The sequence below is a fragment of the Capricornis sumatraensis genome, chromosome 1, assembly GCF_032405125.1.
Source record: "Capricornis sumatraensis isolate serow.1 chromosome 1, serow.2, whole genome shotgun sequence".
Taxonomy (NCBI): Eukaryota; Metazoa; Chordata; class Mammalia; order Artiodactyla; family Bovidae; genus Capricornis; species Capricornis sumatraensis.
The window spans coordinates 94454056-94479623 of record NC_091069.1 but is presented as its reverse complement, the minus strand read 5'-3'; the positions used below and the strand labels follow the sequence as shown (position 1 = coordinate 94479623).

At 39.0% G+C, this 25568-nt stretch overlaps 1 protein-coding gene across 4 annotated transcripts in view; it reads left to right on the top strand.

Moving 5' to 3' along the window:
* EXOC6B (exocyst complex component 6B) overlaps positions 1–25568 on the top strand; it is a 711360-nt gene that overhangs the window by 136994 nt on the left and 548798 nt on the right. The gene's annotated exons all lie outside the window — the stretch shown is intronic.

Below are 25568 nucleotides of genomic sequence, written 5' to 3'. Positions count from 1 at the left end.
TTTTGGTACTGTAATCTTATTTTGTTGACTTAGGCTGAAGTCGGTTATTAATCTTTACCTTTCCCTTGCTTTCCATGTAAGCAAACAAGCAAATGTCAAAAAAATTGTACAGCCTACTTTCCAACAGAATGACTTCAACTCTCTTCAGTTTGCTAAATGTAGGCATCTCCTAGCCTCCCTGATGAAGAGGCTATGGTCTAGCTGGCATGCCTTCTGTTTTGTTTTTCTTGGTAGGTCTTTAAGCAGAGTTGATCTTTTAACATTGGAGAAGAGAGATAGCTATAGCAGTAGTTCATAAACATTTTAGAGACAAAAGCTTACCTTTTGAGAATCTATTGAAAGTCATGAACCCTCTTTTCAGAAAAGTTACTGAGTGAACACAAAGTTTCATAAAGTGTCAGACGATTTGAATACTCTGTGAAATATATCCTTGTGGGAGCCATCTGGACTATTAAGATCCAGTATCTGTATCAGATTCAGTAGTATATTCTGAGATACTCCATTTTCATTTTCATCATGGTTTATGAAGAATACATAGTGGAAAAGCTTGAATAAAATTGTAACAGTCTCACAGTTCAGTTTTATGTCCTTTGTGAAATGGATGCTATTTTTACTATAAAACTTTGACAAGTAGGTTCAAGATGTTGGTATACTTTTCTGAGTTGCCCAGTTTAGACAGTAGATAGGTCTCTGAGAATAAGTTGATCTGTATTGTATACTGTGAAAGTTGGATATGGTTATGTTTTCAAACTTTGGTTTGCCTATGATTTCTCATATGTTTCTGTCACTTTTTTTCTTACTTACTTCTGTTGTATAGGAACTACAGAAGAAATACAGAAGGGCAAATTGACAGTGGAAAATTATTATTATTTTTTTTAGGGCATAAGAAATCCTTTTTTTTTAATGGACAAAATTTTTTTTCAGTTTTATTTATCTTACTTTACAATATTGTATTTGTTTTGCCATACTTTGACATGAATCCACCATGGGTGTACATGTGTTCCCCATCCTGAACACCCCTCCTACCTCCCTCCCCATCCCATCCCTCTGGGTCATCCAGTGCACCAGCCCCGAGCACCCTGTATCATGCACCAATTTTTGACTTGAAACAGCTAGAGATAGCATAGTATGAGTAAACTTAAAGTTGGTATGTTCAGTATGACTTAAAATTGGCCATATTTTGTATGATATAAAAAGGCATTTTGGTGAAGACTAACCTTTTTTTCACAGAACAAATATTCATTTTTCTGTGCAGGTGATCTTCTTAACCAATGTCATAGAGAAACTGAGGACTTTTAAGCAGAAACTGTCTTGACTTTCAAGACTTTTCTTAACTATGTGTCTCCATCATTCTTTATTCCTTCAACTCCAGTTTCAGAGGAAGAGGCTATTCCTCCTGTTTAAGACTATTTCTTCCACTTGTGCCCAGTCTTATTTCTTTGTTCTGTTAAATGTTTCGACTTTCTCTTCCTTCTTTTTTTCTGTTTTCCTTCAATCTTTCCTTTCCAATGACTGCTTTCATTTTACATTTGATGTGCTCAGGTCTTCCTTTCATCGGTCATACCACTGTATTTCCTCTTCCTGTCGCCAAACCAGTCAGTGCTCTTCTTCCATATTTCCTGTCTCATTGAAAGATATCATTGTTCATCCAAGAAAGAAATTTGCCATGCTAAGGATTTTGATATTTGGGTGGTGATCTAAGTGTAATCAGTAGTATAGTAAGTAAAATATTGTGGGAGGAGGGGAGTATACATATATTGTAAGGTAAAAATGCACTGTATTAGTAAAAGCAGAATATTAGAACGATGGAGATTCTTACTTCCTGGGATAGTTTGGAAATTGTAATGTAGGGAAATAGTGGTGGACTAAATAGTGGGGCTCTTTTTCCAACTTTTACTGCATGTAGTAGTGCATGGCAGCTAACTGAAGGTTTTTCAAAAAATTTGGTACCATCATCTTCAAAAGAAAGAACATTTATATCGAATAGCTGTATATTTGTAAATATAAATTTTATGTGTATATTAATTTCAGTAGTAGTATACATATGGTTCTAAACTTTTTGATTATGATTATATACCTCCAGTAAAACTTTTTGTGTATGTATGCATTATATATGTATATGTTATTTATTTATAAGTGGTATACATATGTACTGGTTTTTTTTTTTTTTTTTTACTTTACAGTATTTTATTGGTTTTGCCATACATTGACATGAATCCGCCATGGGTGTACATGTGTTCCCCATCATGAACCCCCCTTCCACCTCCCTCCCCATCCCATCCCTCTTGGTCATCCCAGTGTACCAGCCCCGAGCATCCTGTATCATGCATCGAACCTAGACTGGCGATTCATTTTACATATGATAATATACATGTTTCAATGCCATTCTCCCAAATCATCCCACCCTCTCCCTCTCCCACAGAGTCCAAAAGACTGTTCTATACATCTGTCTCTTCTGCTGTCTCACATACAGGGTTATCGTTACCATCTTTCTAAATTCCATATATACTGTATTGGTGTTTTTTTTGTCTGGCTTACTTCACTCTGTATAATAGGCTCCAGTTTCATCCACCTCATTAGAACTGATTCAAATGTATTCTTTTTAATGGCTGAGTAATACTCCATTGTGTATATGTACCACAGCTTTCTTACCCATTCATTTGCTGATGGACGTCTAGGTTGCTTCCATGTCCTGGCTATTATAAACAGTGCTGCGATGAACATTAGGGTACATGTGTCTCTTTCAGTTCTGGTTTCCTTGGTGTGTATGCCCAGCAGTGGGATTGCTGGGTCATAGGGCAGTTCTATTTCCAGTTTTTTAAGGAATCTCCACACTGTTCTCTATAGTGGCTGTACTAGTTTGCATTTCCACCAACAGTGTAAGAGGGTTCCCTTTTCTCCACACCCTCTCCAGCATTTATTGCTTGTAGACTTTTGGATAGCAGCCATTCTGACTGGCGTGAAATGGTACCTCATTGTGGTCTTGATTTGCATTTCTCTGATAATGAGTGATGTTGAGCATCTTTTGATGTGTTTGTTAGCCATCCATATGTCTTCTTTGGAGAAATGTCTATTTAGTTCTTTGGCCCGTTTTTTGATTGGATCATTTATTTTTCTGGAATTGAGCTTCAGGAGTTGCTTGTATATTTTTGAGATTAATTCTTTGTCAGTTGCTTCATTTGCTATTATTTTCTCCCATTCTGAAGGCTGTTTTTTCACCTTGCTTATAGTTTCCTTGTTGTGCAGAAGCTTTTAATTTTAATTAGGTCCCATTTGTTTATTTTTGCTTTTATTTCCAGTATTCTGGGAGGTGGGTCATAGAGGATCCTGCTGTGATTTATGTCGGAGAGTGTTTTGCCTATATTCTCCTCTAGGAGTTTTATAGTTTCTGGTCTTACATTTAGATCTTTAATCCATTTTGAGTTTATTTTTGTGTATGGTGTTAGAAAGTGTTCTAGTTTCATTCTTTTACAAGTGGTTGGCCAGTTTTCCCAGCACCACTTGTTAAAGAGATTGTCTTTTCTTCATTGTATATTCTTGCCTCCTTTGTCAAAGATAAGGTATCCATAGGTGTGTGGATTTATCTCTGGGCTTTCTATTTTGTTCCATTGATATATATTTCTGTCTTTGTGCCAGTACCATACTGTCTTGATGACTGTGGCTTTGTAGTAGAGCCTGAAGTCAGGCAGGCTTGATTCGTCCAGTTCCATTCTTCTTTCTCAAGATTGCTTTGGCTATTCGAGGATTTTTGTATTTCCATACAAATTGTGAAGTTATTTATTCTAGCTCTGTGAAAAATACTGTGGGTAGCTTGATAGGGATTGCATTGAATCTATAGATTGCTTTGGGTAGAATGCTCATTTTCACTATATTGATTCTTCTGATCCATGAACACGGTATATTTCTCCATCTGTTAGTTTCCTCTTTGATTTCTTTCACCAGTGTTTTATAGTTTTCTATATATAGGTCTTTTGTTTCTTTAGGTAGGCATATTCCTAAGTATTTTATTCTTTTCATTACAATGGTGAATGCAATTTTTCCCCTTAATTTCTCTATTTTCTCATTATTAGTGTATAGGAATGCAAGGGATTTCTGTGTGTTGATTTTATATCCTGCAACTTTACTATATTCATTGATTAGCTCTAGTAATTCTCTGGTGGAGTCTTTAGGGTTTTCTATGTAGAGGATCATGTCATCTGCAAACAGTGAGAGTTTTACTTCTTCTTTTCCAATTTGGATTCCTTTTATTTCTTTTTCTGCTCTGATTGCTGTAGCCAAAACTTCCAAAACTATGTTGAATAGTAGTCGTGAAAGTGAGCACCCTTGTGTTGTTCCTGACTTTAGGGGAAATGCTTTCAATTTTTCACCATTGAGGATAATGTTTGCTGTGGGTTTGTCATATATAGCTTTTATTATGTTGAGGTATGTTCCTTCTGTGCCTGCTTTCTGGAGGGTTTTTTTTTTTTTTATCATAAATCAATGTTGAATTTTGTCAGAGGCTTTCTCTGCATCTATTAAAATAATCATATGGATTTTATTTTTCAATTTGTTAATGTGGTGTTTTACACTGATTGATTTGTGGATATTGAAGTATCCTTGCATCCCTGGGATAAAGCCCATCTGGTCATGATGTATGATCTTTTTAATGTGTTGTTGGGTTCTGTTTGCTAGAATTTTGTTAAGGATTTTTGCATCTATGTTCATCAGTGATATTGGCCTGTAGTTTTCTTTCTTTGTGGCATCTTTGTCAGGTTTTGGCATTAGGGTGATGGTGGCCTCATAGAAGGGCTTCCCTGGTGGCTCAGTGGGTAAAGCATCTGCCTACAATGCGGGAGACCCAGATTCGATCCCAGGGTCAGGAAGATCCCCTGGAGAAGGAAACGGCAACCCACTCTAGTACTCTTCCCTGGAAAATCCCATGGACTGAGAAGCCTGGTAGGCAACAGTCCATAAGGTCGCAAGTTTACATTCCTCTGCAATTTTCTGGAAGAGTTTGAGTAGGATAGGTGTTAGCTCTTCTCGAAATTTTTGGTAGAATTCAGCTGTGATGCCGTCTGGACCTGGGCTTTTGTTTGCTGGAAGATTTCTGATTACAGTTTCAATTTCCGTGCTTGTGTTGGGTCTGTTAAGATTTTCTATTTCTTCCTGGCGCAGTTTTGGGAAAGTTGTACTTTTCTAGGAATTTGTCCATTTCTTCCACGTCGTCCATTTTATTGGCATATAGTTGCTGATAGTAGTCTCTTATGATCCTTTGTATTTCTGTGTTGTCTCTTGTGATCTCTCCATTTTCATTTCTAATTTTGTTGATTTAATTTTTCTCCCTTTGTTTCTTGATGAGTCTGGCTAATGGTTTGTCTATTTTATTTATCTTCTCAAAGAACCAGCTTTTGGCTTTGTTGATTTTTACTATGGTCTCTTTTGTTTCTTTTGCATTTATTTCTGCCCTAATTTTAAAGATTTCTTTCCTTCTACTAACCCTGGTCTTCATTTTTTCCTTTTCTAGTTGCTTTAGGTGTAGAGTTAGGTTTATTTGACTTTATTCTTGTTTCTTGAGGTATGCCTGTATTGCTATGAACCTTCCCCTTAGCACTGCTTTTACATTGTCCCACCTGTTTTGGGTTGTTGTGTTTTCATTTTCATTCATTTTTATGCATATTTTGATTTCTTGGGTGATTTGTTGGTTATTCAGCAGCGTGTTGTTCAGCCTCCATATGTTGGAATTTTTAATAGTTTTTTCTCCTGTAATTGAGATCTAATCTTACTGCATTGTGGTCAGAAAAGATGCTTGTAATGATTTCAATTTTTTTGAATTTACCAAGGCTAGATTTATGGCCCAGGATGTGATCTATCCTGGAGAAGGTTCCGTGTGCACTTGAGAAAAAGGTGAAATTCGTTGTTTTGGGGTGAAATGTCCTATAGATATCAATTAGGTCTCATTGGTCTATTGTATCATTTAAAGTTTGTGTTTCCTTGTTAATTTTCTGTTTAGTTGATCTATCCATAGGTGTGAGTGGGGTATGAAAGTCTCCTACTATTATTGTGTTATTGTTAATTTCCCCTTTCATACTTGTTAGCATTTGTCTTACATATTGTGGTGCTCCTATGTTGGGTGCATATATATTTATAATTGTTATATCTTCTTCTTGGATTGGTCCTTTGATCCTTATGTAGTGTCCTTCTTTGTCTCTTTTCACAGTCTTTGTTTTAAAGTCTATTTTATCTGACATGAGTATTGCTAATCCTGCTTTCTTTTGGTCTCTATTTGCATGGAATATCTTTTTCCAGCCCTTCACGTTCAATCTGTATGTGTCCCTTGTTTTGAGTTGGGTCTCATGTAGACAATATATATAGGGGTCTTGTTTTTTGTATCCATTCAGCCAGTCTTTGTCTTTTGGTTGGGGCATTCAACCCATTTACATTTAAGGTAATTATTGATAAGTATGATCCTGTTGCCATTTACTTTATTGTTTTGGGTTCGAGTTTTACACCCTTTCTGTGTTTCCTGTCTAGAGAAGATCCTTTAGCATTTGTTGGAGAGCTGGCTTGGTGGTGCTGAATTCTCTCAGCTTTTGCTTGTCTGTAAAGCTTTTGATTTCTCCTTCATATTTGAATGAGATCCTTGCTGGGTACAGTAATTTGGGCTGTAGGTTATTTTCTTTCATCACTTTAGGTATGTCCTGCCATTCCCTCCTGGCCTGAAGAGTTTCTGTTGAAAGATCAGCTGTTATCCTTATGGGAATCCCCTTGTGTGTTATTTGTTGTTTTTCCCTTGCTGCTTTTAATATCTGTTCTTTGTGTTTGATCTTTGTTAATTTGATTAATATATGTCTTGGGGTGTTTCGCCTTGGGTTTATCCTGTTTGGGACTCTCTGGGTTTCTTGGACTTGGGTGATTATTTCCTTCCCTATTTTAGGGAAGTTTTCAACTATTATCTCTTCAAGTATTTTCTCATGGTCTTTCTTTTTGTCTTCTTGTTCTGGGACTCCTATGATTCAAATGTTGGGGTGTTTAACATTGCCCCAGAAGTCTTTGAGATTGTCCTCATTTCTTTTAATTTGTTTTTCTTTTTTCCTCTCTGTTTTATTTATTTCTACCATTCTATCTTTTACCTCACTTATCCTATCTTCTGCCTCCATTATTCTACTGTTGGTTCTCTCCAGAGTGTTTTTGATCTCATTTATTGCATTATTCATTATATATTGACTCTTTTTTATTTCTTCTAGGTCCTTGTTAAACCTTTCTTGCGTCTTCTCAATCCTTGTCTTCAGGCTATTTATCTGTAACTCCATTTTGTTTTCAAGATTTTGGCTCATTTTCACTATCGTTATTTGGAATTCTTTGTCAGATAGATCCCCTATCTCTTCCTCTTTTGTTTGGTTTGGTGGGCATTTCTCTTGTTCCTTTACCAGCTGGGTATTTCTCTGCCTTTTCATCTTGTTTATATTGCTGTGTTTGGGGTGGCCTTTCCAGATTTTGGCAGTTTGTGGTTCCTCTTTATTGTGGAGGTTCCTCACTGTGGGTGGGGTTGGATGGATGGCTTGTCAACGTTTCCTAGTTAGGGAAGCTTGTGTCAGAGTTCTGGTGGAGCTGGATTTCTTCTGTCTGGAGTGCAATGAAGTGTCCAGTAATGAGTTTTGAGATGTTAATGGGTTTGGTGTGACTTTGGGCAGGCTGTATATTGAAGCTCAGGGCTATGTTCCTGTGTTGCTGGAGAATTTCCTTGGTATGATTTGCTCTGGAACTTGTTGGCCCTTGGGTGGTGCTTGGTTTCAGTGTAGGTATGGAGGCATTTGATGAGCTCCTATTGATTAATGTTCCCTGGAATCAGGAGTTCTCTGGTGTTCTCAGGATTTGGACTTAAGCTTCCTGCCTCTGCTTTTCAGTCTTATTCTTAAAGTAGCCTCAAGATTTCTCCATCTATACAGCACCGAAGATAAAACATCTAGGTTAAAATGAAAAGTTTCTCCACAGTGAGGGACACCCAGAGAGGTTCACAGAGTTACACAGAGAAGAGAAGAGGGAGGAAGGAGACAGAGATGGCCAGGAGGATAAAGGGGGGATCAAAAGGAGAGAGACAGATCTAGCCAGTAATCCGTTTCCTAAGTGTTCTCCACAGCTCAGAACACACAAAGAGATTCACAGAGTCGGGTAGAGAAGAGAAGGGGAGGAAGGAGATAAAGGCGACCTGGTGGAGAAGAAGGAGAGTCCAAAGGGGGAAGAGAGCGGTCAAGCCAGTAATCTCGCTCCTAAGTAAAAACGGGTACTAAAGATTGGGTTCTTAAAGGTACAAAATTGATTACAAATACCAAAAAGCAAAGATTAAAAATCTAGAATAGAGGTTGGATTCTCAAAAATACAATATTAAAGAAAAAAAACTAAGTCACAAAAATTATAAAATATATATATATTAAGTTTGCTTTAAAAATAGGATCTTTTTTCTTTTTTGCAAAGTATTAGTCAAGACACGACTGGGTGACTGAACTGTACTGAACTGAATAGCAGGTTATAAAAATGAAAATTAAAGGAGTAATAGAGGACTTAAAAATAAAAAAAATGTTTTTTTAAACTTAAAGAATGATAATAGTAAAAATATATCTAGGACTTTCTCTGGTGGTGTTGTGGACAGTGTGGGGTCAGTTCATTTTCAGATAGTTCCTTGATCTGGCTTATACTTCCCAAGATCTGTAGGCCCCTTCCTATGTAGTTGGTGCTGACTACAGGGTTTTAATCTATTGCACCTGTCACTTCCAGGGCGGTTCCCTCTGTTTTAGCTTCTTCTGTTTGCTGGTCTCTTCAGTGTCTAATTTCCACCCTGACACAGGGGGCGTTGGTGGACACTTTTTTAGGCTCCCTTGTTCAGTTGTGCTGTGGGGAGGGAGGAACACTGCAAACAAATAGCACTGGTGAGTGCTTGCAGTGTCTTGGCCACACTGGGTCTGCCCCTGCTCATGGCGCCCGTGCTTTCCCTGTCTGCACTGCTTAGGCTCTAGGTTGCTCTGCCGGGAACTCTCTGAGGCCGGCCCTGGGTTGCATGCACTTCCCAGGTCTAAGCCGCTCAGGTACAGGTACTGGGGTACTCCACAAAGGCACAGACTCGGTTGGGCCTGCGTTTTGTGCCCTTCCCAGGTCCGAGCAGCTCAGGTGACCAGGTGCTTGGCGAGCATGGTTTGCTGCGACTTATGGCCTCCCTCGTCCCTGCCGCTCGGGTTTCTGGGTGTAAAACCGGCGCACCTTCTCAGGTGTGCTGTGTGTCTCTTCTGGGGAGCTGATCTCTGGCTGCGACCCTCCCGGCGGATGTCGACTGTCCAGAATCCCAAGAAGCCTTGATTAGCAAGGAAGCCTGCTTGCAGTTTGGTAGATGATGCCTCTCTGGGGCAGCGATTTCCCCCTTCTGGCTCTGGCTGCCCTCGCTTGCTTGTTAGCGGAGGGGGATGGTCTGCAGCTGGCTAGCTCTGCTGGTCCTTTGTTCTGTGAGCAGGCCTGGTGGTGTCTTAGGTTTTTCACAGGGTAGCTATCCCACAGTCTGGTTTGCTATCTCAAGTTAGTTTCCTCTGATTGCCCTCGGGGCACTCAGGCCGGGTCCTTACTCTAAGCACTGCAGCCCCCGCCTCCCTGCCCAGCCCCCGCTTGCTAGTGGCAGATGAGGGCATCTGTGCAGCTTCTCCACTGGGAGTTACCGTTGGGCATGTAATCTGTGGGTTTTAATTATTTATTTATTTTTCCTCCCGGTTATGTTGCCCTCTGAGGTTCCAACGCTCGCCACAGACCCGCCTGTGAGAGTGTTTCCTGGTGTTTGGAAACTTCTTTTTTAAGACTCCCTTCCCAGGACGGATCTCAGTCCCTACCTTTTTTGTCTCTCTTTTTATCTTTTATATTTTTTCCTACCTCCTTTTGAAGACAATGGGCTGCTTTTCTGGATGCCTGATGTCCTCTGCCAGCATTCAGAAGTTGTTGTGTGGAATTTACTCGGCGTTCAAACGTTATTTTGATGGATTTGTGGGAGAGAAAGTGATCTCTGCGTCCTATTCCTCCGGCATCTTAGGACCGCCCCCCTGTACTACTCTTATTAGCTACTATCTTTAGGCAGGATATAAAGTTAGGGAGAGATTCATTGTTAATAATGTGTTTAAATCCCCTTTTTAAATAGTCATTGTATAATTTCAAATTCAGGGTGTTATTTTCTGTCAGATTTACTTTGATCATCCTTATGTTTGCCACAGGGCTTCCCTGATGGCTTAGTGGTAAAGAAGCTGCCTGCTATGCAGGAGACCTGGATTCAGTCCATAGTGTTGGCAAGATTCTCTGGAGGAAGAAATGACAACCCACTCCAGTGTTCTTGCTTAGAGAATCCCATAGACAGAAGAGCTTGGCAGGCCACAGTCCATGGAGTTGCAAGGAGCTGGATGTGACTGAGGCGACCGAGCATGCATGCATGCATATTTGCCACATACTGTATTTTATGGGGAGGTCTTACCAGGTGTATCATTATCTATTTCTCTTAACAAACTACCTCAAAATGTAATGACTTAAAAATAATGCTTGCATATTTTTTCTTTTTTTAAATGTTAATTGAGTGGCATCATGGTAGAGCTGATGCTTAGAATAGAGATTGGTTCATGTTAACTCTTGGCTTTTTTCCCCTTGGCCGAGCCACGTGGCTTCTGGGATCTTAGTTCCCTCACCAGGAATGGAACCTGTGCCCTTGACAGTGAAAGCATGGAGTCCTAACCACCAGATCGCCATGGAATTCCCTGATGTATTTTTTTCTTATGAGTCCGTGTATTAGCACCTCACACTGGGCATAGCAAGAGAATTTATCTGCTGTCTTCACCTGGAAAATGCTAATGTGGCTAGCTGGCAGTTGGTGCCAGCTGTTGTCTTGGTTCTGTGCCTGAACTGTACCCCGTTACCCCCCCACTGCCAAGTAGGCTAAACTATGCTTCCTCATGGCATGGTGGTCTTCCTAATAGCATTCCTCATAGCATGGGTTCAGACAGAGAAAGAGAGCTGAACCTGCTAGACCTCTTAAGACCTGGACTCCAGAATTTTGCAATGTCCATCACTTTCTGTTAGCCAAAAGCAAGTCACAAAGCCAGTCCAGATTGAAGAGAGTGGAGAAATGGTCTCTATCTCTTTATAGAAGCAGCAGAATCACATTGCTAAGGGACATGCACACAGGCAGGCTTGATTCACTGGGGACCAATATTAAATGTGCTTCCCAGGTGGTGCTAGTGGTAAAGAACCCGCCTGCCAGTTCAGGATGTTGCAAGAGAAACAGATTTGATCCCTGGGTGGGGAAGATGTCTGGAGGAAGGCAGGGCAGCTCTCTCCAGTGTTCTTGCCTGGAGTGTCTCATGGACAGAGGAGCCTGACAGGCTACAGTCCGTAGGATCACAAAGAGTCGAACATGACTGGAGTGACTTAGCATGCATAGCATGCAATAGTATAATGGTCTTACCGCACTAGGATGCAGATAGGTGTTAACCCTGTTTATTAGTATTATTTCAAATGGCCATGTATATCTAGGAATATGCTGAAACTATTTCTACAAGTTTAACTAAAGCTAGGTAATATAACTTAATTTTCACATACAGCATATGTAATTTATAATATATCACACTAAACTGAAAGAAAATCAACAAATGACAGTATTACTATCAACCACTCTGTCCTCCTTTTTCCTTAATATATATATTTTTACTTCCATATGTGGTATTTGACTATCAGAGGAAGAGGGTATCAGTGTCATTTCTTTAATCAAATGTTAGTAACTTAGTTTCTTTCTTTGTTCTTTTAAAACAAATACAAAATATAAGTACTAATGTATTGTTTTTGCATAACCTTGGCGGTAGACACCACCCCGCCCTGGAGACCATCGATCTAACTGATGTGGAACAGTTATGTGCCACAAGCCTGTGTCACTTGTTTATGTTCACCCTGATAGAGTCAGTGATTCGGCATGACAGCCTTGCCACTGCACTAGACTAAACCGCAGAGTCCTTCTCAGTGACCAAGCCAGCTTTCACAAATGGATCATAGATGACACATGAGATAAAATGTGTTTGTTATTCTGGTGATAAGAGATTAATTGCACTTGTGGAAGAGGTAATGTGTTCGTATATTTTGTAGTTGGTGTTTGGAAAAGATCTTTTCAACAGTATGTGTGTATGTTTTTGAGGATTTGCTTCAGTAAATTGGGGAGATAATGCCTTCCATCTCTGCTTTAGTAATTTTCTTTTTTGTTCAATCATCAATGGTAACTTTCCTTTGGTTTCCACATTCAAAGAAATTTAATAGCTTTTTAATATATTTTAAACTTGTGTGTAGATGGGAATTGGAAACAAGTGTTTATTTCCAAAATATGAGATTTGTTTTAACCCTTTGTGTCTACAAAACTCAGTTCACAGTTACACTTTCCTGATGTTTGAGAGTTTGCTGATGTGTGTTCTTAACCTTTTGATATATGATTGTCATATTGTGCTGCTGGAGTTTTGTGCTTTTACTAAGGAGTTTACTACTTGAAAAGCTTTGTTACAATTCTGGTGTACTCACAGCTACTTCTCTTATAGTGTGATTTTCTGTGTCCTGGTGACTCTGGAGAATGCTTCTTCCATGCAGCCAGCAGGATTAACAAATAGCCAAGCTGAACCTAACACATTCAGCCTTCTTTCCTGCTTTGACCCCGTAACCTCTCCTCTGGTTGGCAGTGTGCTGGTGTTGACAGTTCTCCTGGTTCAGCCAAAGGTGAAAGATAATTGCTTGTGGAGTAGTGGTTGGGATGGTATGTGTTTTTGCAGCAAGCACCCCCACCCCCGTCCTCAGGCAAAGCTTTGGATCTGGTGCACATTTCAAAGCATGTGTTAAACTTTATGTGATACTGATTAAAATAGAGGGCTCCAGGGTGAATTGGCAGAGCCCCACAATTGCATCTGCCAAATGACATACAAAGAAATGTCTTGCTACAAATGGAAGGCCTGAATTCTGTCTATCTTAGCAATATGTAAGCCTACAGAAGGAAAGGTGACTCTGGGCATGTATACATATACAGCCTGTGGAGCATCCAGGTTTCTTTAGTAACTCCTTTGTTCCTCTGACATTCTAACAGGGGAAAAAAGGCTTTGTATTTTTGATCTCCTTTAAACAACAACAGCAAAACCCATGTGGAAATAATAGTTCATATTACCATGTCCTTCAGTTTGCCATTTCCATTGAGCATTTATTAAAAACCTAACTTGGACTAAAGACACAGAGATGGAAGAGCTATTTACTTTCTGAAGCTAGATTTGAAGCTAGATTTTTGGAATGAGATCCATGAATGTCATTGTTGAAGGAAGCAAGCTTTTACAAAGCAGATAAGATTGTGTCCAGAGGTTTTTAGGTTCAAGGTCTCCTCAGGATTCCTTTCTAAAAAGGAGTATGTATTTTTTATCATGTGCATAGATCAGCACTTCCCCAGAGGGAACATAAATGACATTAGTATTGCAGGTCACGTTTCCTTAGACAGCTTGCCCTGCTTTTATGACAGAGTTAGGCTAGAGAGACCATCAGTTCTTTAAAGACCTTTAGGCATTTTGTTAGGGACAAAGTAAGGAATTTAGAGGCCTAAGAAGGGTAAGTGGTAGACCTGCAGGAAAAGTTGAAGAGATTGGTGGAAAGAGGTGGATGAATAAAGAGATCAGCCAGGCTTCCAATCCATGGGTGAATCAGAGGGAACAAATATTAGGGATTATAAAATGAGGAGTCGGTATGAAAAATCAATGAAAAGTAACCACAATTATATTGATTTATGGATTTAAATAACACCACTAAACACTGATGTGTTTTATCACATTCATTCTCTTCTCCGGAAAATGAAGAATTGTTTTATCCTTTGCAGTATCCTTTTGTTTTTCAGAGTGGACCAAAGATGACTTGGGGACTTACTATAGGATTTGTTATCACCTAGGTCATATTTGAGGTGGGGAAGGATAACCTGGACAGTTTCACAGGAAAAGAAAAGTACTGTGTACAGCAGATCCTGAATTGGGCAAACAATTACACTTTATTGTTCAGATTGCTTTTACAAATGCTATGTAAAAAACAAACATGAAAAAGCAACCACTGTACTTATGGATATATTCCAGTTTTCAAGGTGAGACCATCAGATCTGTTTTGCTTTTAACTGTTTTCTATGATGTATCCCATTTCTTTGTTAAATCAGATTTCATCCTCCCCCCTCCTCTTGCTTCTCCTCTCATTTCTCCTCTTTTGTCTTTACTCTTGAAACGAAGGTAGAGAATGTACAGGGAACAGAAAGAGAACATGCTGGCTGTTTGCCTACTATTTTGGAGCTTTTATTGAATTTCATACAGTTTGTTTTCTTCTGGTTTTAAAGCTCAGTTTCAGTCATGAAGATACTTATTTCTAAAGAGTATTTTCGATTAAACTTTTGTGTAAGAGTTGTTTGGGAGGGTGGGAGATTGCTAATCTCTCTGCTAGAGTTTTGGTAGGGTCAAATAGGATTTGCCCTGAGGATATTAGTATTGACTTCATCTAAAAGAAGTTTGAAACCTAAGAGTACACTTAGTTTCCTCTCCTGGGCTTTTGTAGAATATTTTGCAGAGAGAAAAATGCAACTGGAATGTAGTTAGTCACCAATCTTTGTAGTGAATGCCACTTCTTTCCAGCTGTCATTTTAGAGCTTCAAATGGGTCAGTTACCAAATGGAAGCTTCACTTGATATAAAGTAAAATTGATAAAGAATACTATGAAAACAGAAGAGGAAGGTTTACACAGTTCTTTATGTAGTCAAAATTGTAAAACAGAAGGTGGAATGAAGAAGAAATTTGTAACTTGTCAGTAAGCACATGGTATTCTTCTTATATAACACATTCATTTCACTGTTTTATGTGTCAGAGATTATCCTTGTCTAGAAATATCCCAGAATTTGAATCTAGTTTTAAAAAAGTCAAGTTTAATATCTTTATGTTTTATACTTCATATATTATTTCAGTCAATAAATACCTATTGAGTGTGTATTAAAAACAAGTCAGTTTAGTTTGTCAGGTGGTGGTATTTGCTATGGAGACAAACCAAGCATGGAAAGGGAAAGGTTTAGCTGTTTATTTAGAGGTTGGGTAAAGAATTCAGTCCTATAATGCTCTATAGCTACTTAAAAATTAATTTTATATATTTAAAAGATTCATTGACTTCACATCAACCAAGTCATCATCTTGTTAGAGTAGTCTACCTTTGGGAGGCAGCACTTAATGCTTCTGCTTCTTCAGTAGCCCAGATTCTGACTGTAAGCAACTATTTTAAAGTAAATGGGCATACCATTTTGTCTTTGTCTTTGTTTTTCATAGTATCTTTGGCTAGTACAAATACAACAGCAGATCACCAAATAATGATATCCAATTTTTAGAAAAGTTCTTGAAACTTTAAAGAAGTTTTTATGCATTATAAATTTATATATTAGGTCAAAAATGTATTTGGATACATTTCCTCTTTTTTCTTCCTTTTTTCTTTTTTAAATTATGAGAATATGATAACACATTTACAGGAGACTTGGAAAATACAGAACAAAGTTACATATGGTTCCACTGTGTGTTATGGTTGTTTAAGTTGATAAATTAAGATTAGTTGGAGTTTCACTATCAAACTGTCAGAAATTAATAGAATGAATGTATAGAGAAGTAGAAGAATATAGTAGACCTGAAAAGCATTATAAACCAATTTGACATAATTAAGATTTATACAATTTTCACAAAACAGTAGGATACAAATTCTATTAAAGTTTCCATAGACTATAAACTGGGAGACACTGGAACATATCCACAGACATAAGACAAAAATTTCGTGGTCTAAAATCATACAGAGTCTATTCTCTTATCACTGTGAAATTATGTTAGAAATCAATATCAAAAGATATTTGAAAATAACCCGTATATTTTCAAGTGCAGTGTGACAGTACCAAGAGAGATATTGGACTTAGCCATTGATTGCCTCAATAAGGTTAAAAAACTGAAAAAATACAGAGAGTGATTGCAGAGAAGGAAGCATTTAAATGAGAAATTAATATAGAAATGAGAAGTTAATATAAAAGATACTTAAAAAAATTCCATGTATCTGGAAATTAAATGTCCACTTTTAAATGGAGGGTATATCTAAGAAGCCATAGCAAGGAAAATTAGAAAATATTTGTAATGGAATAAAAATGAAAAGAGAATTTACCAGAATTTGTTGCACATAGCTGAAGCTGCTCAATTCCATTAAATACAATATGGAGTCTTGAATAAGGCAGAAAGCAAATAATGGACACTAGCATAAACTTTTGTGACATTTGAACAGAATCCACACTTTAGTGAGTAATGCTGTGTCACATGCTAAATTCCTGGTGCTGTTGTTTTTTTTTTTTTTTAACAACATAATATTTTTTTATATTCTCAGAATTGGATTAGAAGTTTCAAACTTCATTCAAAATTTTTCCTAATCACTAAGGTAACAGACTTTTTAGACTTTTAGCAGTAATGCTAGATGCCAAAATACGTGGAACTTTATCAAAGTTTTGAGTGAATATAAATTAGTAATCTAGCATTCTATGCGTACTAAGTCAAACAAGTGGAATCAAAATGTCATAAATTTTTTAGCTAGGCAAAGATTCATAAGTTTTCTAAAATATATATTATATTATACATGCTATTTATATTACATATATAAAACAAAGTTTTTCTACTATGCTTGGTAAAGACTTGAAAAGAACATTAAAAATAAAGATGGAGAAATTGAAAAACAAACTAAATGAAATGGAAGCACTGAATGTGAAATGTAAAAAGTGAAACAAGCTAGATAAAAGATCATCATATAGTTCAGTTGTTTTTAAAGATGGTTGCTCATTAGATACACATCTGGAGCTTTGGAGCAGAAAAAGCAACACCTGGGCATTTGTGTTTTTAAAAAAATTCCAAGATAATTCTGATATGCATCTGGATTTTAAAAAGTAATTACAGGTTTTTCTATTAAATGGTAGTTTTAGTGATACAGAATTCTATTATTTTCTGTTGACCAGTCATGATGAAGTGAAGTAAAGTGAAATCGCTCAGTCATGTCTGACTCTTTGCGACCCCATGGACTGTTGCCTACCACGCTCTTCCGTCCATGGGATTTTCCAGGCAAGAGTACTGGAGTGGGTTGCCATTTCCTTTAAGCAAGAATCACAATAGTGGAAGACATTTATCAGTTTTTGCAATCGATAGCCAGACAAAAAATAAAAGATAATTACAGTTGCAAGCCATAATAGAAACATGATTAACCTAACAATATAAAAAAATTACATACAATATGGGGGGTTAAGTAGATGATGTGGTAAGTGGAAGTGCATGTGTGCACGTGTTTTCATCTGCCCAACTAGTCTATATCTTTGGGTTCATGCATTTAACCCATTTATATTTAAGGTAATTATAGATATATATGATCCTACTACTGTTTTCTTAGTTGTTTTGGGTTTCTTTTGTGTAAGTCTTTTCCTTCTCTTGTGTTTCTTGCTTAGAGAAGTTCCTTTAGCCTTTGTTGTAAAGCTGGTTTGGTGGTCCTGAATTCTCTTAACTTTTGCTTGTCTGGAAAGCTTTTGATTTCTCTGTCAAATCTGAACTAGAGTTACTGGGTAAAGTATTCCTGATTGTAAGTTCTTCTCTTTCATCACTTTAAATATATCATGCCATTCCCTTCTGGCTTGTAGAGTTTCTGTTGAGAAATCAGCATATAACCTGATGGGATTCCCCTGTATGTTATTTGTCTTTTTTCCCTTGTTGCTTTTCATATTTTATCTCTGTCTTTAATTTTTGTCAGTTTGATCACCACGTGTCTCAATGTATTCCTCCTTGGGTTTATCCTGCCTGGGTCTCTCTGTGCTTCCTGGACTTGGTTGACTATTTCCTTTCCCATATGAGGGAATTTTTCAACTATTATCTCTTCAGATGTTTTCTCAGATCCTTTCTCTCTTTCTTCTCCTTCTGGGACTCATATAATGGGAATGTTGGTGCATTTACTGTTGTCCCAAAGGTCTCTTTGGCTGTCTTTTTCTTCTTCTTTTTTTTTAAATTTCATATTCTGTTCTGTGGAAGTGATTTGCACCATTCTGTCCTCCAGCTCATTTATCCATTCCTCTGCCTCAGTTATTCTGCTATTGATTCCTTCAGGTATATTGTTCATTTCTGTTTGTTGTTTCTTAAATTCTTCTAGGTCTTTGGTAAATGTTTCTTGCATTTTCTCTTGGGAATCCTGGATCATTTTCACTATCATTATTCTGAAATCTTTTTCTGGAAGTGTGCCTATCTCCACTTCATTTAATTGTTTTTTTCTGGGGTTTTATCTTGTTCCTTCATCTGGGATAACTTTCTGCTTTTTCATCCTGATTAACTTTATTTAATATGGTGTTTGTTCTAACCACTGTAGGATTAAGATTCTTTTTGCCCTTTCTGTCTGCGCTCTGATGGAGGAGGCTAAGAGCTTTGTGTAAGCTTCTTGGAAAAGTTGGGTCTTGCTCTGGTGGGCATTACTTTGCCAACAAAGGTCCGTCTAGTCAAGACTATGCTTTTTCCAGTAGTCATGTATGGATGTGAGAGTTGGACTGTAAAGAAGGGTGAGTGCCGAAGAATTGATGCTTTTGAACTGTGGTGTTGGAGAAGACTCTTGAGAGTCCCTTGGACTGCAAGGAGATCCAACCAGTCCATTCTGAAGGAGATCAACCCTGGGATTTCTTTGGAAGAAATGATGCTAAAGCTGAAACTCCAATACTTTGGCCACCTCATGCAAAGAGTTGACTCATTGGAAAGGACTCTGATGCTGGGAGGGATTGGGGGCAGGAGGAGAAGGGGATGACAGAGGATGAGATGGCTGGATGGCACCACTGACTTGATGGACATGAGTCTGAGTGAACTCTGGGAATTGGTGATGGAGAGGGAGGCCTGGCGTGGTGCGATTCATGGGGTTGCAAGGAGTCGGACATGACTGAGCAACTGAACTGAACTGAACTGAACTGGTGGGCAGGGCTGTGCTTAGTAAAGCTTTAACCCAGTTGTCTGCTGATAGGTGGGGTTGTGCTCCCTCACTGTTAGTTGTTTAGCCTGAGATGACCCAGCCCAGGGGTCTGTGGGCTCTATGCAAGGGTTAGTGGTGACCTCCAAGATTTCTGCTACTGCCGGTGCCCCCGTCCCTGTTGTGAGACACTGCTGACCCATTCCTCCACAGATGACCCTCCAACATTAGCAGGTAGGTCTGGTTCAGGCTTCTGCAGGGTCACTGCTCCTTTCCTCCATGACTTGGTGCATGGAGGATTTTGTTTGGGCCTTCCAAGAGTAGAATCTCTTTCCCCCGGTCTTGTGGAAGTCCTGTAATCTAGTCCTGCTGGCCTTCAAAGTCAGATTCCCTGGAGATTCCCAGTGTCTTTGTTGGATCCCCAGACTGGGAAGCCTGATGTGGGGTTCAGGACCTTTACAACAATAGTAGAACTTCTTTGGTATTAATGTTCTCCAATTTGTGGGCTGCCCTCTTGGAGAATATGGGATTTGATTTTATCATGATTGTGTCCCTCCTGCTGTCTTATTGCAGCTTCTTCATCTTTGCACGTGGGTTATCTTTTTTTGGTGGGTTCCAGTGTCCTCCTGTTGATGGTTGTTCAACAGCTAGTTGCAGTTCTGGTGCTCTCGCAGGAGATAAGTTCACGTCTTCTACTTTGCCATCTTGAACCAAAGCTGTATTTCCTCTTTTTGTTGTAGTTTTTAGACAGGTTGTACTGTTTTATTTCAGGGCTGGGAAATTTCAAACCATTCAGTCTTTTGGTTGACACTGCAGCTTTTACTTTTTTCCTCTATAGTAGGATTTTTAAGACGGATTTGTTGAACTCCTTGAAGCGCCCTCATTTTTTGTCTTTGTGTGTGTATGTGGATTACCTTGGTTTCTAACTTTCCTGTACTTGCCAAGTGGTCCATGTGTCAGACCAGGTTTAGTCAGAGGAGGCGAACCACTGGGACAGTCTTACCCAGTTCCTACAATTGCATAAGTCAGCCTGTAAGCAGAACTGTTATTTTGGTGTCTGATACTGGAGTTTGAAATCGAAAGGGAAGATAAAAGAAGAGAAAGAAGAATAAAGCAGGGGAGTAAGACAGAAGTCACAGGCATGAGCTAGAACCAAAGAGAATGGACTGAAACTCATTCTTACTGCTTCTGATTTTGATGATGTGTACATACTGCAGGAGAAATGGTGCCCTACCTCTGGGAACTAAATACATACCTGGCCTAGGAGAAGCTGAAGGCAGATCCAGGGGAAAGTAGAGTAATTGGCAGGTTTGGCTGTTGTTCTGTGCCAAAAAGCTTAACCAGCAGGTAAAACGTAGCCTGTGAGCTACAGGATAGCTGCTGCTTCCTTTCCTCTCTCTATATTTTGCACTGGAATATCTCATGTGTCTCACTTAACTAGAAACACACAGGGAGGGGAATTGTGGGAAATGTAGTTTGGCCTAGCCAAGTTGACTCATAACCATGTGTCCGTTTCCAGGACAATTAAGAACCATTACTCTATAGCAGGAGTTGGAACTACAGCCTTCCGGTGGCCCACCTGTTTTTGTAAATAGAGTTTAACTGAAACATAGCCTTGCTAATTTGTTTACATGTTGTCTACTTTTGCGCTGCCAAGGTGAAGTTAAATAGTTGCAATAGCCACTGTATGGCCTGCACAGCCTAAACTATTTACTATTTGGCTCTTTAGGAGCAAATTTACTGATCCTCGTTCTGTGGGAACTGAAGGATTCTTTGGATCCCAGCAGGGTCATATCTATCTAGAAACACTTCTCAAAAGCTCTAGAACATTGTATTTATCCCCAGGATGCCTTGATAGTTTATATTTTATTTTAATATCAATAACCTCAGATATGCAGATGACACCACCCTTATGGCAGAAAGTGAAGAGGAACTAAAGAGCCTCTTGATGAAAGTGAAAGAGGAGAGTGAAAAAGTTGGTTTAAAGCTCAACATTCAGAAAATGAAGATCATGGCATCCGGTCCCATCACTTCATGGGAAATAGATGGGGAAACAGTGTCAGACTTTATATTTTTGGGCTCCAAAATCACTGCAGATGGTGATTGCAGCCATGAAATTAAAAGACGCTTACTCCTTGGAAGGAAAGCTATGATCAACCTAGATAGCATATTCAAAAGCAGAGATATTACTTTGCCGACTAAGGTCCGTCTAGTCAAGGCTATGGTTTTTCCAGTAGTCATGTATGGATGTGAGAGTTGGACTGTGAAGAAGGCTGAGCACCAAAGAATTAATGCTTTTGAACTGTGGTGTTGGAGAAGACCCTTGAGAGTCCCTTGGACTGCAAGGAGATCCAACCAGTCCATTCTGAAGGAGATCAGCCCTGGGATTTCTTTGGAAGGAATGATGCTAAAGCTGAAACTCCAATACTTTGGCCACCTGATGCGAAGAGTTGACTCATTGGAAAAGACTCTGATGCTGGGAGGGGTTGGAGGCAGGAGGAGAAGGGGACGACAGAGGATGAGATGGCTGGATGGCATCACGGACTCGATGGATGTGAATCTGAGTGAACTTCGGGAGTTGGTGATGGACAGGGAGGCCTGGTGTGCTGTGATCCATGGGGTCGCAAAGAGTTGGACACGACTGAGCGACTGAACTGAACTGAACTGAACTGAAGCATTCCTGTTACATTTTGTTTACCTTTGTATTTTTAAGTTTACTGAAATGTTAATCAGAAATCGAATATAAATTACTCATGACATTATTGATTGATATTCTTTTAAGAGCTCTATGAATTAACTGCATATTCATCATGGTTTTTCTGTAAGTTTTGTAGCTAAACATTGTTGCGTGTTAAGTTTTTTTTTAAATGTGATCCTTCAGTTTATAGTTAAATTTCTTAAGGTAGGTGTATTAGTTTCCTCAGGCTGTTACAAGAAAGTAATACAAATAAGGTGGCTTAAAAAAAAACCCAGAAATTCATTCTCTCACAATTCTGGAAGCTAAAAGTCTGAAATCAAGGTGTAGACAGGGTTGATTCCTTCTTGGAGCCTTGGAGAATCTGTTACATGCTTCTCCTGGTTTTTGGTAGTTGACAGAAATCTTTGGCATTCTGTGGCTTGTGGCAGTATAGCTTCAATTTCTGCATCCTTCGTCACATGACATTCTCCCTGTGTGTCTGTGTCCCTTTTTCTTTTCTCATAAGGATACCAGTCAGGCTGGATTAAGACCCAGTCTGATGATCTCATGTTAACTTGATTATGTCTGCAATGACAGTTTCCAAATAAGGTCACATTTACAGGTTCTGGGAGTTATGACTTCAACATGTATTTTGCACGGGATACAAATTGACCCTCAACAGTAGAATTTAAGTAGACTCAGTGCCTGACATGCCCTTCTCAGCAACTTTTTCTCTGTATTGTCATGCCACAAAGAAAATATAGAATTGAGCTTTACACACCCTAGAAAATTTTAGCGTAAGAAACTTGTCCTTAGGAAAAACTGATAAAAGCTAAATGGGATGTGAAAGTGAAAGTCGCTGAGTTGTATCTGACTCTTTGTGACCCCATTTTCCAGGCCAGAATACTGAAGTGGGTAACCTTTCCCTTCTCCAGGGGATCTTCCCAACCCAGGGATTGAACCCAGGTCTCTCACACTGCAGGCAAATTCTTTACCAGCTGAGCCACAAAGGAAGCCCAGGAATACTGGAGTGGGTAGCCTATCCCTTCTCCACCGGATCTTCCCAACCCAGGAATAGAACTGGGTCTTCTGCATTGCAGGAGGATTCTTTACCAACTGAACTATCAGGGAAGCCCTGATAAGTAGGTATAACAGGTTCTATATTCAGAAACTCAGACTATGTCAGTATACACAAGGTTTGCAAATTGATTAAAAAGACTGATTCATGATTTGTTACTAGTGTTTGTTAACAAGTCAACAGTGGTTAGTCACTGATATTTTTTATATGACCATTAAGTACAAGGTCTTATGTTAGATGTTGTCAAAACACTCAAAAAAAAGAATCCCTTGAGAACCTTTTCAGGAAATGTGAATTGCTGTATGATCAACTGATAAAACTATTGAGGCCCCTTTGGAATAAAGGAATGATTCAGTTCAGTTCAGTTCAGTTCAGTTGCTCAGTCATGTCCAACTCTTTGCGACCCCATGAATTGCAGCACGCCAAGCTTCCCTGTCCATCACCAACTCCCGGAGTTCACACAGACTCACGTCCATCGAGTCAGTGATGCCATCCAGCCATCTCATCCTCTGTCGTCCCCTTCTCCTCCTGCCCCCAGTCCCTCCCAGCATCAGAGTCTTTTCCAATGAGTCAGCTCTTCGCATGAGGTGGCCAAGTACTGGCGTTTCAGCTTTAGCATCATTCCTTAGGTTAGTTTAATTTAGAATATAAGATACTCCTTTATTTCTTGTCCTATGAAAATAAAATTATTGGTATATGCATGGGGATATGAAAAAAGCCATTTGTTAATTTGTCATTAGTTAATTGTAATGTTGCTGTCCTTGGCTATCATGTACCCAGAAGACACTCAAATGATGAAAAGATTGTTGATGATTTGAAACATCTGTTTAGAGGTTTTGTAGTTACTGTTGACATTTTTGTGAAGTAGGTCAGTGTTTTATCTTCTCTGCCTTATAGACTATGAGGAAAAGCAGCGTCTCTGGGCAGAATGGCTATAGAAACTTTATGATAAACTGATTTGAAATGAAGGTGTAATTCCTGGGTTTTAATAAACCATCTCTGTCACCCTTTTGTGAAGAGTTCAAACTTGTAGAACGGGTTGTCTTGGTAGAATCAGAGCTAGAATGAAGAGTTAGGCAGTGTTCCCTTGAATGTCTTATATGTGTTTTGGTCAGATACTCTCTTTAACTGTACCAGAAATCTCAGGGACACTTAAGCAGCAACTAGCTATGTTCCCTATTTGTCTGGTACATTATGGACCACCTGGGAAAGACAGTTAACACTATGCAGAGTTGTGCATACTTAAACTGAAATAAGGTGATCAGATTGCAAGGAGAAACAGTGGAAGCCTCTGTGAGAAACAAGCATGTATATAAGGTTCCTGGCAGAGTGAGCCACACTTTGGCACAGGACCTAGATATTAGAAAGGAGCATTGATCCGAACATTCTAACCTAATCATCTCCCTAACCTCACTCTAGAGCCAAGCAGTTGTATACCCTAGGATATGAAACTGTGAGATTATGTCATTAGGAATCCCAATTCTTCTACCTATGAGATACCCATCTTTAAACAAAGTATTTAGAGAAAGGGCATTTCTGTAAAGAATAGAGAGAGACTCCTACAAAGTGGACTGCAAGCGAGAGTATGAGGGGAAACTGCAGATAGATGGGGAAAAAGTGGAAACAGTGGGAAATTTTATTTTCTTGGGATCCAGAATCACTGTGCACAGTGACTGTAGCCACATAATTAAAAGACACTTTCTCCTTGAAAGAAAAGCCATGAAAAACCGAGACAGCATGTTAAAAAGCAGAGACATCACTTTGACAAAGGTCCACATAGTCAAAGCTATGATTTTTCCAGTAGTCACATATAGATGTGAGAGTTGGACCATGAAGAAGGTTGAACACTGAAGAACTGATGCTTTCAAACTGTGGCGCTGGAGAAGACTCTTTAGAGTCCCTTGGACAGCAAGGAGATCCAACCAGTCCATCCTAAAGGAAGTCAGCCCTGAATATTCATTGGAAGGACTGATGCTGAAGCTGAAGCTCCAGTACTTTGGCTACCTGATTCAAAGAGCTGCCTTTGAATAGTATTCTATACTATTTCAGTGTACTCTTTGGAATTGTCTCAGTTGACCTAATTTGCTTGATAATAGACCCTTTATTGGCTTCTTTCTTTTCATTGTCTCACTTACTTCTTCATGTCCCTACCAGCCCTTCCTGGGGTCTTCTCCAAAATGAATTCGTTGGACTGAAAAGCTTGTTTCTGGGGGAACTTAAGACAATAATTAATAGCAATGAAAAGTCTGGACCATGTTTCTGTACCTCCTCAGAAGTAAATGTGAGTTTCTGGTGGTCCAAGACAAAGAATATGTACATAGCCACTTAACTCCAACTCCCATTGAAGTTATAACCCCCCTGCTCTTCTCCTACCTGTGCAGTGATCTGGATGACAATTCCTTGGGGAGAAACTTCCCTTTGTCAGTATCTTTTGGTGATTTTTTATTTTTATTTTTGCTGTTCAAATTATTCCAGTTAGGAGCTTCTAGAATCCTTCTTGCTTGCCAGCCTTTTAAGAAGTCTAGGAAGGAAAAGACTGGGAATTCCAGCATTTAGTAAGTAGACTCTCATGCTTAATCCCCCATTTTCAAAATAATACTCATATTCCCGAGTTCAGAGACTTTCTATCTTTTTGCTGTGGTGAGGGAAGGATAGGTGGTGCCCAGATGAAGTTAGAAAGGGGAATCTGAGAGTCTAATTATTTTTAGACATACTTTCAACTTAGCTTATTCAAGCTTCCTTTTCTACTCCCCCTTCCAGAAATACCTAGTACTACCGATATGGTACAAGTTAGGCTGC